This window comes from Amphibalanus amphitrite, unplaced genomic scaffold (genome assembly GCF_019059575.1).
Source record: "Amphibalanus amphitrite isolate SeventyFive unplaced genomic scaffold, NRLGWU_Aamphi_draft 002519F_arrow, whole genome shotgun sequence".
In the NCBI taxonomy this organism is placed as follows: Eukaryota; Metazoa; Arthropoda; class Thecostraca; order Balanomorpha; family Balanidae; genus Amphibalanus; species Amphibalanus amphitrite.
Genome location: NW_024883944.1, coordinates 1 through 11111, shown reverse-complemented (window position 1 = coordinate 11111; position 11111 = coordinate 1). Strand labels below are relative to the sequence as shown.

The following is an 11111-nucleotide window of genomic DNA, read 5'->3' as shown; positions in this document are numbered from 1 at the left end:
CATCTCATAGTCATCGCCTCCATGGCTGCCTCTCCGTCTCTGCGATTATCTCCCCGTCTCCTGCCGTCTGTCCATCTCACGGACCTGTCACCTCCCTCCACCTGACGTTCCACAGTGAGACTGGCAGCTCAGTCTCTGATAATATCACGTCTGCAGCACATTGGACGCTCGCCTGCCCATGTCACGACGGTCCGGTCACTGCAGTGCCCTCATCATGCATCAGACTCAGAGATACATAGAGACAGGAGACGCCACGGGCGGCGCGCCGGGTAACTAGCTCAGACAACATACATCGACTGGCTGGCAGCGCCACCCAGAGAGCCCTGGTCCTTTGGTGAAGTGATGTCCAGCGCTGTGGCCTCAGTAGCGTCGGCTGGATCCCCTATCGGCCGACGATCGTCAAAAGCCATGCACGACTCGGATATGGAAGTCAGAACCTGCTTTCCAAATTCTGGTTTAGGTGGACTTTTCAAGATTTTTTTCTGATTTACTGTGGACATTCTGTTTTGGTGGACCCAAAAAGTCCACGTAAAAATAAACGCACAGAACACCTTTTAGCTGGACGTAAACGTATCCGAAAGAACAAGTCTGTTTCGGTGGACTCAAAAATTGTCCACCTTAGGCGCCATCTATCTCTAAACTAAAAAATTTGATGGTTCGTAGTTCCAATATCTGCCACAGACGGCGCCACCATCGGCTGGCTCTGTGTTGAAGCTCGGAAACGCACGCCTTGATCAGCGCGGGCTAGCGCGGGCATGCAGCAAAAACGTAACATGATATGATTTATAGTGTGGTCTGTGGAATGTGAAGCGATCAAAATAGACGTTTGTTTTATTTTTAAAAAAGTGTAAAAATAAATTAATTATATTATGTATCTTAGAAACCCGTGAATTAGAGTATGATGAAGTTTTGTGTAGTTGCAACAACACTGTTTTTTGTTGCGGTGTTATCGGCGCGGCACGGCTCACCACGTGGCGGTGTCAGTGTTGGGATTTGGAAGAGATAAAGCTTTGGGTGGTACTAATTTGTGTTTTTTTTGTGCTGGGAGCTTTTTGAAGTCTGTGAGGTAAGTGGAAATTATTTGTAGACATCTATTTGTTGGATACTGGTATTGCAGAGTACCGATTTGCCATGCGATTGTTTGGGCCGGACTTGCAGGCGTCACACTTCAACTTCTTTTTGCAACCAAGGAGCGGGGCCGGATGGTCACTATACCCAGAGATGCTTTCTAATCAAACCAAACCAAAATAGACCTAACCAAACCTAACCAAACCTGACCTAACCAGTACAACCTACAACCTAAAACCTACAACCTAAAACCTACAACCTAAAACCTACAACCTAAAACCTAAAACCTACCACCTAAAACCTACAACCTACAACCTAACCTACAGCACCTCTCCTTGGTTGCTAAAAGAAGTGTTACGCCTGCTTTACGACTACCCTTGAAATGTGGCTAGCCGCTACTTGCTATTTCTTTACAAGATCTCAGGCCTCGGGGTCAATTAATGATGTAGGTACTCTGGCTCCGGATCAATTCAACAAAATGCAGGGCTGCCCTACATTGTGCACTAACCTGTTTGAAGTATGTACTTGTGTTCAGGATCCCAATCTGAATCCAGTTTAGGGGAAAACACCATGTTTATAAGTGTAGGTTTTGGGCAGTGGCGCCGGGCGCGGGAACCGGGGGCTAGCGGGGGCTGAGCCCTTCTAACTTTACCCCTAATTTGGGGAGGACAAGCTGCCCTAATAGTTCCTGGTCTCATGAAAAGTTGTGGGGCACTGCTCCCACGGCCCCAGAGTTGTGGGGGCAAGCTTCCCTCACTGCCCCCTCCCCCGGTTCCTGTGCCTCTGTATGAATCTATGAAATTATGTTGGTAGATTTCCGATTTTGATTCCTCCAGCTGTGAGGAGGGGGGGGGGGCTCAAATACATAATGAGCCCCCCAGCCGAAAAGTTGGAGGGGCTCAGCCCCCGCTAGCCCCCCCGGTTCCCGCGCCTAACTAGGTCATTCAAAGACATTTTATGGTCATGACCTCTTAGTGTATTGTCAATAGGCCAAAGCTTGAAGAGTCTCTCAATCCCAAATGGTTTTCAGCTCAGTTTTAGCATTTTGTTATCTTATGGGTCACCTTTAATGAAATTAAGACCCACTTTGGCCTTATGACCTTAACTTATGGGTGGGTCCCCCAATGACCTACCGTTATGTCCATTTTGTATATCTCAGAATTTGTATATCTATGACCTGAGGTAAGGTCAGGTCAGATTCATTATCTTTACATTACAAGCCTATGGATAAATTTGAAATGCGCACCGCTTTGTGGAAACGAGTCAAAACCACTCAAGTCTTTCAGGATTTTGACATATTGAATCATCTATGACGATCCAGGTATCATTTACTGACAGAGACAGGAAAAGGTCATCTGAGTTCGTGCGAGGTCATCAATAGTTGCTTGTCAATAAACCATGATAAATTGGCGCTAAAGACATGTAAGTGGCACCAAACTGCTTGCCTTGCCAAGTCACGCGTCGTTTGCTATACAACGTGACGTATCAACCCCGCCCCTATTGGGTCATGACCTCTCCCCCACCAGAGGTCAAGTTTTAAATTGGCCTTAATGAAGGTCATCAAGTATTTGTTTCGAATCGCCTCGACAAGAGAAGCACAATGGTGTCAATTTTATGTCTTTATTCAAAAGTTTTATCTACTATACTTAGGTTACTATTTCAATAACATTTTATTTTTATGACCTCTGGTGACCTCAATATTGACCTGACGCATTTTTATTTAAAAGTTGTAGCTCTTTGACCGACCTATCAAACGCCGTTTGCTGCGTCGATGCGTGGTTTTCGAGAAATAACGGGGGGCTGATAAGCCTGCCCTGCCTGCCCGGAATCTTACCTTTCAGAGCCCGCCCGGAATATGGTTTAAGGGTGTATACTGTATACAGCGGTGTCCTTTGCCCAGTTTTTTTTATTTTTTAAGTTGCCCAACATGCCGTACTCAACCATACAACTGACCTTTTAGCATCATTTGTGTATAACACTGCAAATTGCACACATCTCAGCCATTTAAATGTAGCGATTGAAGGCATAATGCCAGTTGCCTCATAAAATATAATGGTACCTATATACCTAAGTGTGTTGTTGAGAAGGTCAACAATGTAAGGTTTTCAAGTGAGGAGTAAAGGCCAGCTCTAGAGTGCATTGTACTAGGAACCGTTAATACCTTGTTTGAAAGTCTATTTTTCTTGACCTTTTAATTCAATTCGTTGTTGGAAAATTGCAGTGGCAACAAAAATTATGAGTCACCTGCTGCATGCCCGTTGGCCATACAGATTGTCTTCTTTCTGCCTTAGTTACTAAAAGCGGCTAAAGAAAGATAAATGCTTACAGAAAAATCTCACCATACAGGCTTTCTTTCCAGGTGACTTGTTAGCTATCTTACATGCAGGCTTTCTTTTCAGGTAGCTTGGATGTTCAGGCCACTTTGATAGTCCAAGATGCTGTCTGGTACTAATGTACGCAAGGTAAGATGTGGGGTCATCCAATCTGTTTTATGTGTCTGCATTTAACAATCTCCATATCCAAATAAATAAAGTAATATTTATTTCGAAAGAACCATTCTGTATTGAGTTACTTCTGCCGTGCCTGTGAATCGTGAGAGGCAGTTTCACTGCCTCAAAAGTTAGAAATATGTCCTTAAATTAAAGTGGGAATGGGGAAGTAGGGTTAACCATCATTCTCCTTCGTTGCGCGTATAAAAGACCCATTGTTCTTTGAGCTGTTAATTATTTCCCTTCCCTTTCGAGACGTATGTGAAGGACAGAAAATTGATTTTTAAATTCAAGGTGATGCGAGTAGATCATCACAGGGTAACCAACACTAACAAACTAACTAACACAGGATAGTAAAACTAACTTTTGTTGAGAGGAACGGCCGAAAACGTAGGCAAAGTTTGGCGGCGCTACGCACGGTAATTTTCCGCTCAGCTCAGAAAAAATACGGGTTGGCCGTCCAGACTGGTCCAGACGCCCCTTCCCGGCTCGGCGCGGATTAGTGGGAGTGAATGAGTGAGTGAGTGAGTGAGTGAGTTACATTAACCCGCGCCCGGCTGGGGGTCCTGGATTTCCACGCCCTGCTGGGGGGGGGGGGGTGTTTGAACACCCCTCCCCTTCTAACTCGGCTCCTGGGCCACGTAGCGATACGCGGAAGGCGGCGTTCGAAAGAGCGCCAAAAATAATGACGAAATCACTACGGTCAATTTTTTGGTCAAATCAAAGGTCAGGTCACCAGAGGTCATTGAAGGCAAAATTTCGCCGATTTCCAGGTCGAATGTCGACAATTTCCATGAAGCCAACGCATAACTCGGGAACCAATAGAGGTAAAGCGCCGCGGAAAAGCGCATTCGATAGCCCTATTAACGCCCTTTCTGAATAATTCTCTCAGATTTGACCTAACGTCAACGGTTTTGCATGCAGGGGGCAAAAACTGCAAAATAGCCGATTTTTTCGGAAACAGTTTTTCTGCAATGATTTTTTACCCAAGCCTTGTACGAGCTTACTTTTACCGACATCGTGTTCCTCTCGTCAAGACGCATCGAATGAACTATAACTTGACCTTGAAAGGTCAACTTGAAAATTTGACATCAGGTCAAGGTCATGACCTGACCGGAAAGTGTCATGTTGCATATCAGTTGATCCGTATCGTCGAGCTGAACACATCTAAGGCGTTTTTATCGCTCTAGCATGCCTCTATCAAAAGTAATTTGCGAAAAACTGTTGATGCCATTCGTGACCTAAGATGACCTCAGGGCATAAACAGGGGTCATGGACACCATTTTCATGTTCAGTGTGTATAAATTACTTGTAATTCAGTGTTTGGGAGTGTTTATAATGTCTTTCGTCCAAAAGAGGCGCATTTCAATTTTCTCCCATTGACTTATAATGGGGAGGTCGCAAAATTGACCTGACCTTAGGTCATCGATATCAAAATTCTGAAATATGCATTTTGTACATGCTATTGCTCTTAGCAATCTCTGAAAGTTTCAAAGCGATCGGTCACTCGGTGTAGCTATGACAGACATTGAAACTATGAGGTGAGGTCACTTCAAGTGACCTGGTGACCTGACCTTGAATGACCTTGGTCTGAAATTTTCACAACATGTGTAGAATTGATGTGTGATAAGGCGTACAAAAAACGAGCGCCGTTTTTGAGATATTTGCGAAAAACCATAAGGGGGGTGTTCAAACACCCCCCCCCCCCAGCAGGGCGCAGGTTAAGGGGGCGCATGTAAATGAATTAATCATTCCTTTCTACCCGAATTATGAATGATGAATTGCGTGTTACCATGATAACCCTTCTATTTTTTTTTTAAATCATGGTGTGTCAATTGAAGTGAGGTAATATTTCTTTTTTTTTTAGAAGCGACCAGCAGCTGTTACTTCTGGACGAAGGAGGAAAGTGGCGAAAACTGTTCAGGTAAGTGTTCGTTCAGTATCCATATGCGAAAGACATTATTCATATTTCGTAAGCACCACAATTGTTTCTCATTTTGTTAATGCTTAGCTAGCAGACAATTTCATGAAGGTTTACTGTGGGTCAAACCTGGTTTGCTGATACAACTTTTACTGAGGGCATTATTAAAGGGATAAGTCCCGCGGAAGCAGCCAGGTAGCGCCTACACAATATGCAATGGCGCCTCACTTGCACCTACTTGTGTGTCTGGTCGGGACTATCTCTTGTGGTATTAATTTAAAGAGACGCTAAAATTGTATTGAACGTAATGTTTAATTTCTCCTGCGTACTTGCTCTTAATCGGTTATAATCTAAGCAATTAGTAATGAGCCAAGTTACAGATAAAACGGCCAAGTTATGATTGATGGCCAAATGTTGCCTTGAGCAAAATAAGGCAAAATGTTTCATCAACAATTACGATTTAATTTCGGATTTTGAAAGATTAGTTTTTAACTTCTCTTTTATATAGCTGATATCGATAAGACGACGCGCCACTATTACCTATCATCAGCCTCTTTTTGCAGGCTGAACACTAAAGCTAACAGTGCATTAGGAACACGTGGAGGGGGGGGGGGGCGAACTTACCAATTAGTTAAGCTAAATTGAAGAAAAGGTAATTGACGGAATCGATTTTTTCAGGATCTCTATTTTGTGGAAAGAATATTAGCCCACCAGTGGAAAGACGGCAACATGATGTACCTCATCAAGTGGCAAGGTTTCAGGTAAGCGTTGGAGAGTGGGGATAACTGGGACGCGGGAGAAGTGGGACACCTTCAATATCTTAGTGACCGATTGGACAAACAATTTTGTTTTTGCATATTTTCTCATGAATTCCGTTGGTGTGCAGACTTCATCGTATCATGTACTTGTATCTATTCCCGGGAATGCGGTGGGACCGCTGGCTCTTGAGATAAAGGGACCAGGCCTTCTGGTTCTTTCCATGGTTGTTCAAAGTGGGCGTTTGGTTGCGTCATCCTGCTGGAATGTCCTGGTGGTTATCGCAGTAATAGCATGGTCTTTCTTGGCCCCTGTTTCAACATATGCAGTATATTGTGTCGATGCGGGTAGCCTCGACACTTTGTGTGCACTAGGGTTAAAAAAGAAAACGATTCATTGATCGGTCTGATGGCTAGGGTCATTCATTCCTTGGTTTGGGAATCACCGAATAGGCCTCTGAACCCGTTGGAAACGTCATTGTGAAAAGGACATTGATATGCTTTTACGTTAAATCAGTTATTTTTATTGATTAGGTTCCTTTTAAAACTACAGAAACTGCATTCTGCCTAACCAGTAGTGAATAAAAGACATTCTTTAGCATGTTAACTGGTCGAAATTTATGGGTTTAGAATTGAAATAATTCACTCACATTATTTTATTTCACGCACACACTCGCGACATAATTCAACTACCTAAGGGCGACGCCTTGTTTGGGTGTCGCGGGCCGAAGGTTGTGTTTTGCATTTGTGCTAGGGGTCTTGCCATGGAGGATTCCATTGAAAACCTGAGGATGACGGAATCTTTCCCCACTCGCAGGGAATGGGGCTAAAGATCCCGAGATACCGGTGACATGGAACATTTACGGTGCGACGCCGCGAGAAAGAAGCCATCTAGCTTCCAAAGATAATCCACTTCTACTTGATTGTTTTTTTTTGTTTTTTTGTTAAGCTGGCCTTCTGACATCCTTTCCTTTTCCAAAGGATGCCTACGTGGGAGCCAGCGCAGAACCTGAATCCTGTGATCCTTCAAAAGTACCACGGTAAGAGCCATACATTATGCATTCCAGTTAGCTAAACAAATCTACGGCTTGTGTTTTTTATTGGGTTTAGGTGCATGCAATTGTGACTTAAAAGAGCGTTTAATTTTTCAGTCGTTGCTTGTTTTGTTGTGCTTTATCCCATGTTTGGTTTTTGATGGACTCCATCCTTTATAAGAGCTTTCTACATCAATTTATGATGCGATTTTGTTTTCTTGAACGCTGCGAAAGTCAGTGGGTGGTTTCCCCAGGGCGTGTGACTGGTCTGCCCATTGCGTGTCATATGAGCCAAATGATGTGGCAGTCGGGTGCCCCTAAAACCAAAATCATTAATTGCCGTGTGTGTACTGTGTACCTATATTTGTGCCTTGTGATTGTGTATGTACAAGGGGGGTGTTTGAACACCCCTCCCCCCTGTGGTTTTTCGCGAATATCGCCGCCGTTTTTGGCACACCTTATCATACATCAATTCTACACATGTAAAAATTTCAGACCAAGGTCGTTCAAGGTCAGGTCACCAAATCACTTGAAGTGACCTCACCTCATAAAAAGTTTCAATGTCTGCCACAGCTACACCGAGTGACCCATCGCTTTGAAACTTTCAGCGATTCCTAAGATCAGTAGTATGTATAAAATGTATATCTCGGAATTTTGATATCGGTGACCTAAGGTCAGGTCAATTTTGCGACCTCCCCATCATAAGTCAATGGGAGAAAATTGAAAGGCGCCTCTTTTGGACGAAAGCCATTATAAACACTACCGAACACTGAATTACAAGGAACTTAGACACACTGAGCATTAAAATGGTATCCATGACCCCTGTTTATGCCCTTGAGGTCATCTCAGGTCACGAATGGTATCTAACAGTTTTTCGCGAATAACTTTTGATAGAAGCATGATAGGGCGATGAAAACGCCTTAGATGTGTTCAGCTCGACGATACGGATCGACTGATATGCAACATGACCCTTTCCGGTCAGGTCATGACCTTGACCTGAGGTCAAATTTTCAAGTTGACCTTCCAAGGTCAAATTATGGTTCATTCGATGCGCTTGACGAGAGGAACACGATGCCGGTAAAAGTAAGCTAGTGCAAAGCTTGGGTCAAAAGTTATTACAGAAAAACTGTTTCCGAAAAAAAATAGGCTATTTTGGCAGTTTTTGCCCCCTGCAGGCAAAACCGTTGACGCTAGGTCAAATCTGAGAGAATTACTCAGAAATGGCGCTAATAGGGCTATCGAATGCGCTTTTCCGCGGCGCTCTATTGCTTCCCGAGTTATGCTTTGGCATTTTGGAAATTGTCGACATTCGACCTGAAAATCGGCGAAATTTTGACTTCAATGACCTCTGGTGACCTGACCTTTGAAGTTTGACCTGACCTTTGACCTGACCAAAAAGTGACTGAAGTGATTTTCTCATTATTTTTGGCGCGCTTTCGAACGCCGCCTTCCGCGTATCACTACGTGGTCCAGGAGCCGAGTTAGAATGGGGGTGTTCAACCCCCCCCCCCCCCAGCAGGGCGTAGAAATCCAGGATCCCCAGCGGGGCGCTGGTTAAAGGAGCTAGGCGCGGATACAGGATTTTCCTTAGGAAGGACACGATTTCCAAGGGGGGGCTTGACCTTCAGGGGAGGGGCTTGACCTCCAGAGGTCCGGGGGGCTTGACCTCCAGAGGTTGGGGGGGGGGGGGGCTTGACCTCCAGGTTAGGGCAGTGGACGGAATTCAGGGGACGTGATCGACATCTGTTTTTGTCTATGGCCAGGGCGTCCAGGGGACCTGTCACCTGTGCTCGTGCCAGGGACCCGTTTTTTCCATTGGGACCAAACAGTGAGGGACCACGTGAAGGGGGTCCTTGATATACCAAGGACCCTGTATTTCTAGGAGTTAGTAGTGGCTCAAGAGGACCTGCAGGCGAGGTTAGGGGTCCCGGATGACCGGGCGCCTGGCTTCTGGGCCATGTGCTGCTAGAGGCCTGGGCTGAAAGGGGTCCTAGCTACATGGGGCCCACCCTTCTGGTTACCCGAACTGGGTCCTTTCGGGGAGCCGGCCAATCAGGGGACCCGTGCCGTTGAGTGCCCAAGTACCAGAGACCCACCCGTCTTCGGGGGAGGGGCTTTGACCTTCAAAGGGCCATGTTGGCGGGGAACTAGGCCTGCAGTGGCTCGTTCTTCCAGGGACCCGGGCAGCCAGATGGTCTACATATGTTATTACACCTGTTTGCATTTGCCTTTGACAGATCTGGATAACTATACAGTATCAGTTCGGTAAAAGTCATTCATCGTGACTATACCTCCATAACCAGTGTCGCCTCCTATATGCATAATGGTTAAACAGTTAAATCGGTCAAATGTAAAGGTATAGTAAAGGAATCGACCTGTGCTGCTGGGGCCCGTCCTCGAAGGCCTGTGCTGCCGGCGTTGTCGGGAGCCCTGGATGCCAGGTGCCCGATAGGCGAGAGCCAAGTGCCAAGCGCTTCTGGGGTACCGGGCCTTTCGGGGGCTCGTCGGTCTGTGATACCCGGGGCACGGACTGTTAAGGATCCGAGCTGCCGGGGGATCAGAATACCAGAGGGGGACCAGCCATCAATTACGTAGGGGCCAGCCGGTCAGGATCAGGGGCCCGCGTCCTGCTAGTGCCCGTCCTGTTAGGGTCCCGGTGCCAGAAGATTTGCATGAGCCATCACCCCTACCCTTTTGGATGTTAAAGCGGGCGTAGCCGGAATGGCAGCCTACTACCTACTGCATCCTAGTGACGTCACTGGGAGCATTCAGCTTTAACCCGCGCCCTGGTGGGGTCTGTTTATAACGCGACCTGGTTGGGGGGGGGGGAACTATTCCCCCCTCGTATCTCCGAAACTACTGGACGGATCCGCAAAACTCAAACGGCGTTCGAAAGGCCTGTCAAATTTGTCTACGGAAATCAAATTTCATTGACCTCGGGGTCACCGATGACGTCACAGGTCAGGTCAAAGATGAAATGTTTCACCGTTCACGGGTCTTCTAGGGAATGCGCTATAACACCAAGGAAAACGCATTTTGTCGAGAATCAGCGATAGGGCGTCAGTTGCCTAGTAGATATGTTACTATTAGAGGTCACTGACAATACCAGGTCAGGTCATCAAGGGTCACAGGTCAGGTCACATGAACCCAACTTTACTAAGGTTGTGTGATGCATGTTTATGGCCAATTTTTCATTTCCAACTCAATGGTGTTGGTTATAAGACTATCAGGTACGGCTTAGGTCACTTTCTGGTGAAGGTCAGGTCAAGGTCAGGCCAAAAAAGGTCAAATTTTAAAGTTGATAGTTTTGCATAAAATGGGTATTGATTCGATGCAGCTCGTCACGGGGGAGTCTAATGGTGGTCTTTGTTTTGCGCTACGGGGTCTAGATTGCTAAAAATTGAGTTTTGAAATTTGACATCATCAATTTTGAACAGTTTTTTTCGCTATAACTTCGCCAAAAAAAGAGGTATCAATCTCAAATTTGGTATGTGGATAGAAGGCGGTAAGGACTACCACATATATTCCGGTTTTTGCGAAATTCAAAAAAACGTTTTGGATTTTTCGACTATTAAATCCAAAAATCTATTTTTTGATTTTGGGATCAAATCCAAGAATTTTAAAAATCCGAGATAGCAGTTTTGTAGCCCTGTCAATCTAAGCTTTTATGTCATTTATGTTTATTTATGTTTTATGCTTTTTTATGTTTATCATTTTTCTGTATTTGCAAAGCTATAGGCTGACAGCTCTTCCGCGAAAATTTTGGGTTCGAAAACAGGCAGAACATGATGTTACTCTGACGTCATTCCGGCCAACTATCATAGCTTTGGAAAAATTTTTGGTA

General features: G+C 45.3%; 1 long non-coding RNA gene across 3 annotated transcripts; it reads left to right on the top strand.

Moving 5' to 3' along the window:
• The first annotated feature begins 455 nt into the window (after positions 1 to 455).
• LOC122377108 lies at positions 456 to 7715 on the top strand. Of its 3 annotated transcripts, XR_006255783.1 has the most exons (6): positions 751 to 768; positions 881 to 1066; positions 3468 to 3530; positions 5425 to 5481; positions 6157 to 6239; positions 7215 to 7715. It is a non-coding gene; the product is annotated as an uncharacterized LOC122377108 (long non-coding RNA). The 3 variants fall into 3 exon arrangements; XR_006255781.1 differs by having other exon boundaries at positions 456 to 1066; positions 7215 to 7702; XR_006255782.1 differs by lacking the exon at positions 7215 to 7715 and adding an exon at positions 7051 to 7153 and having other exon boundaries at positions 456 to 1066.
• The last annotated feature ends 3396 nt before the right edge of the window (positions 7716 to 11111 follow it).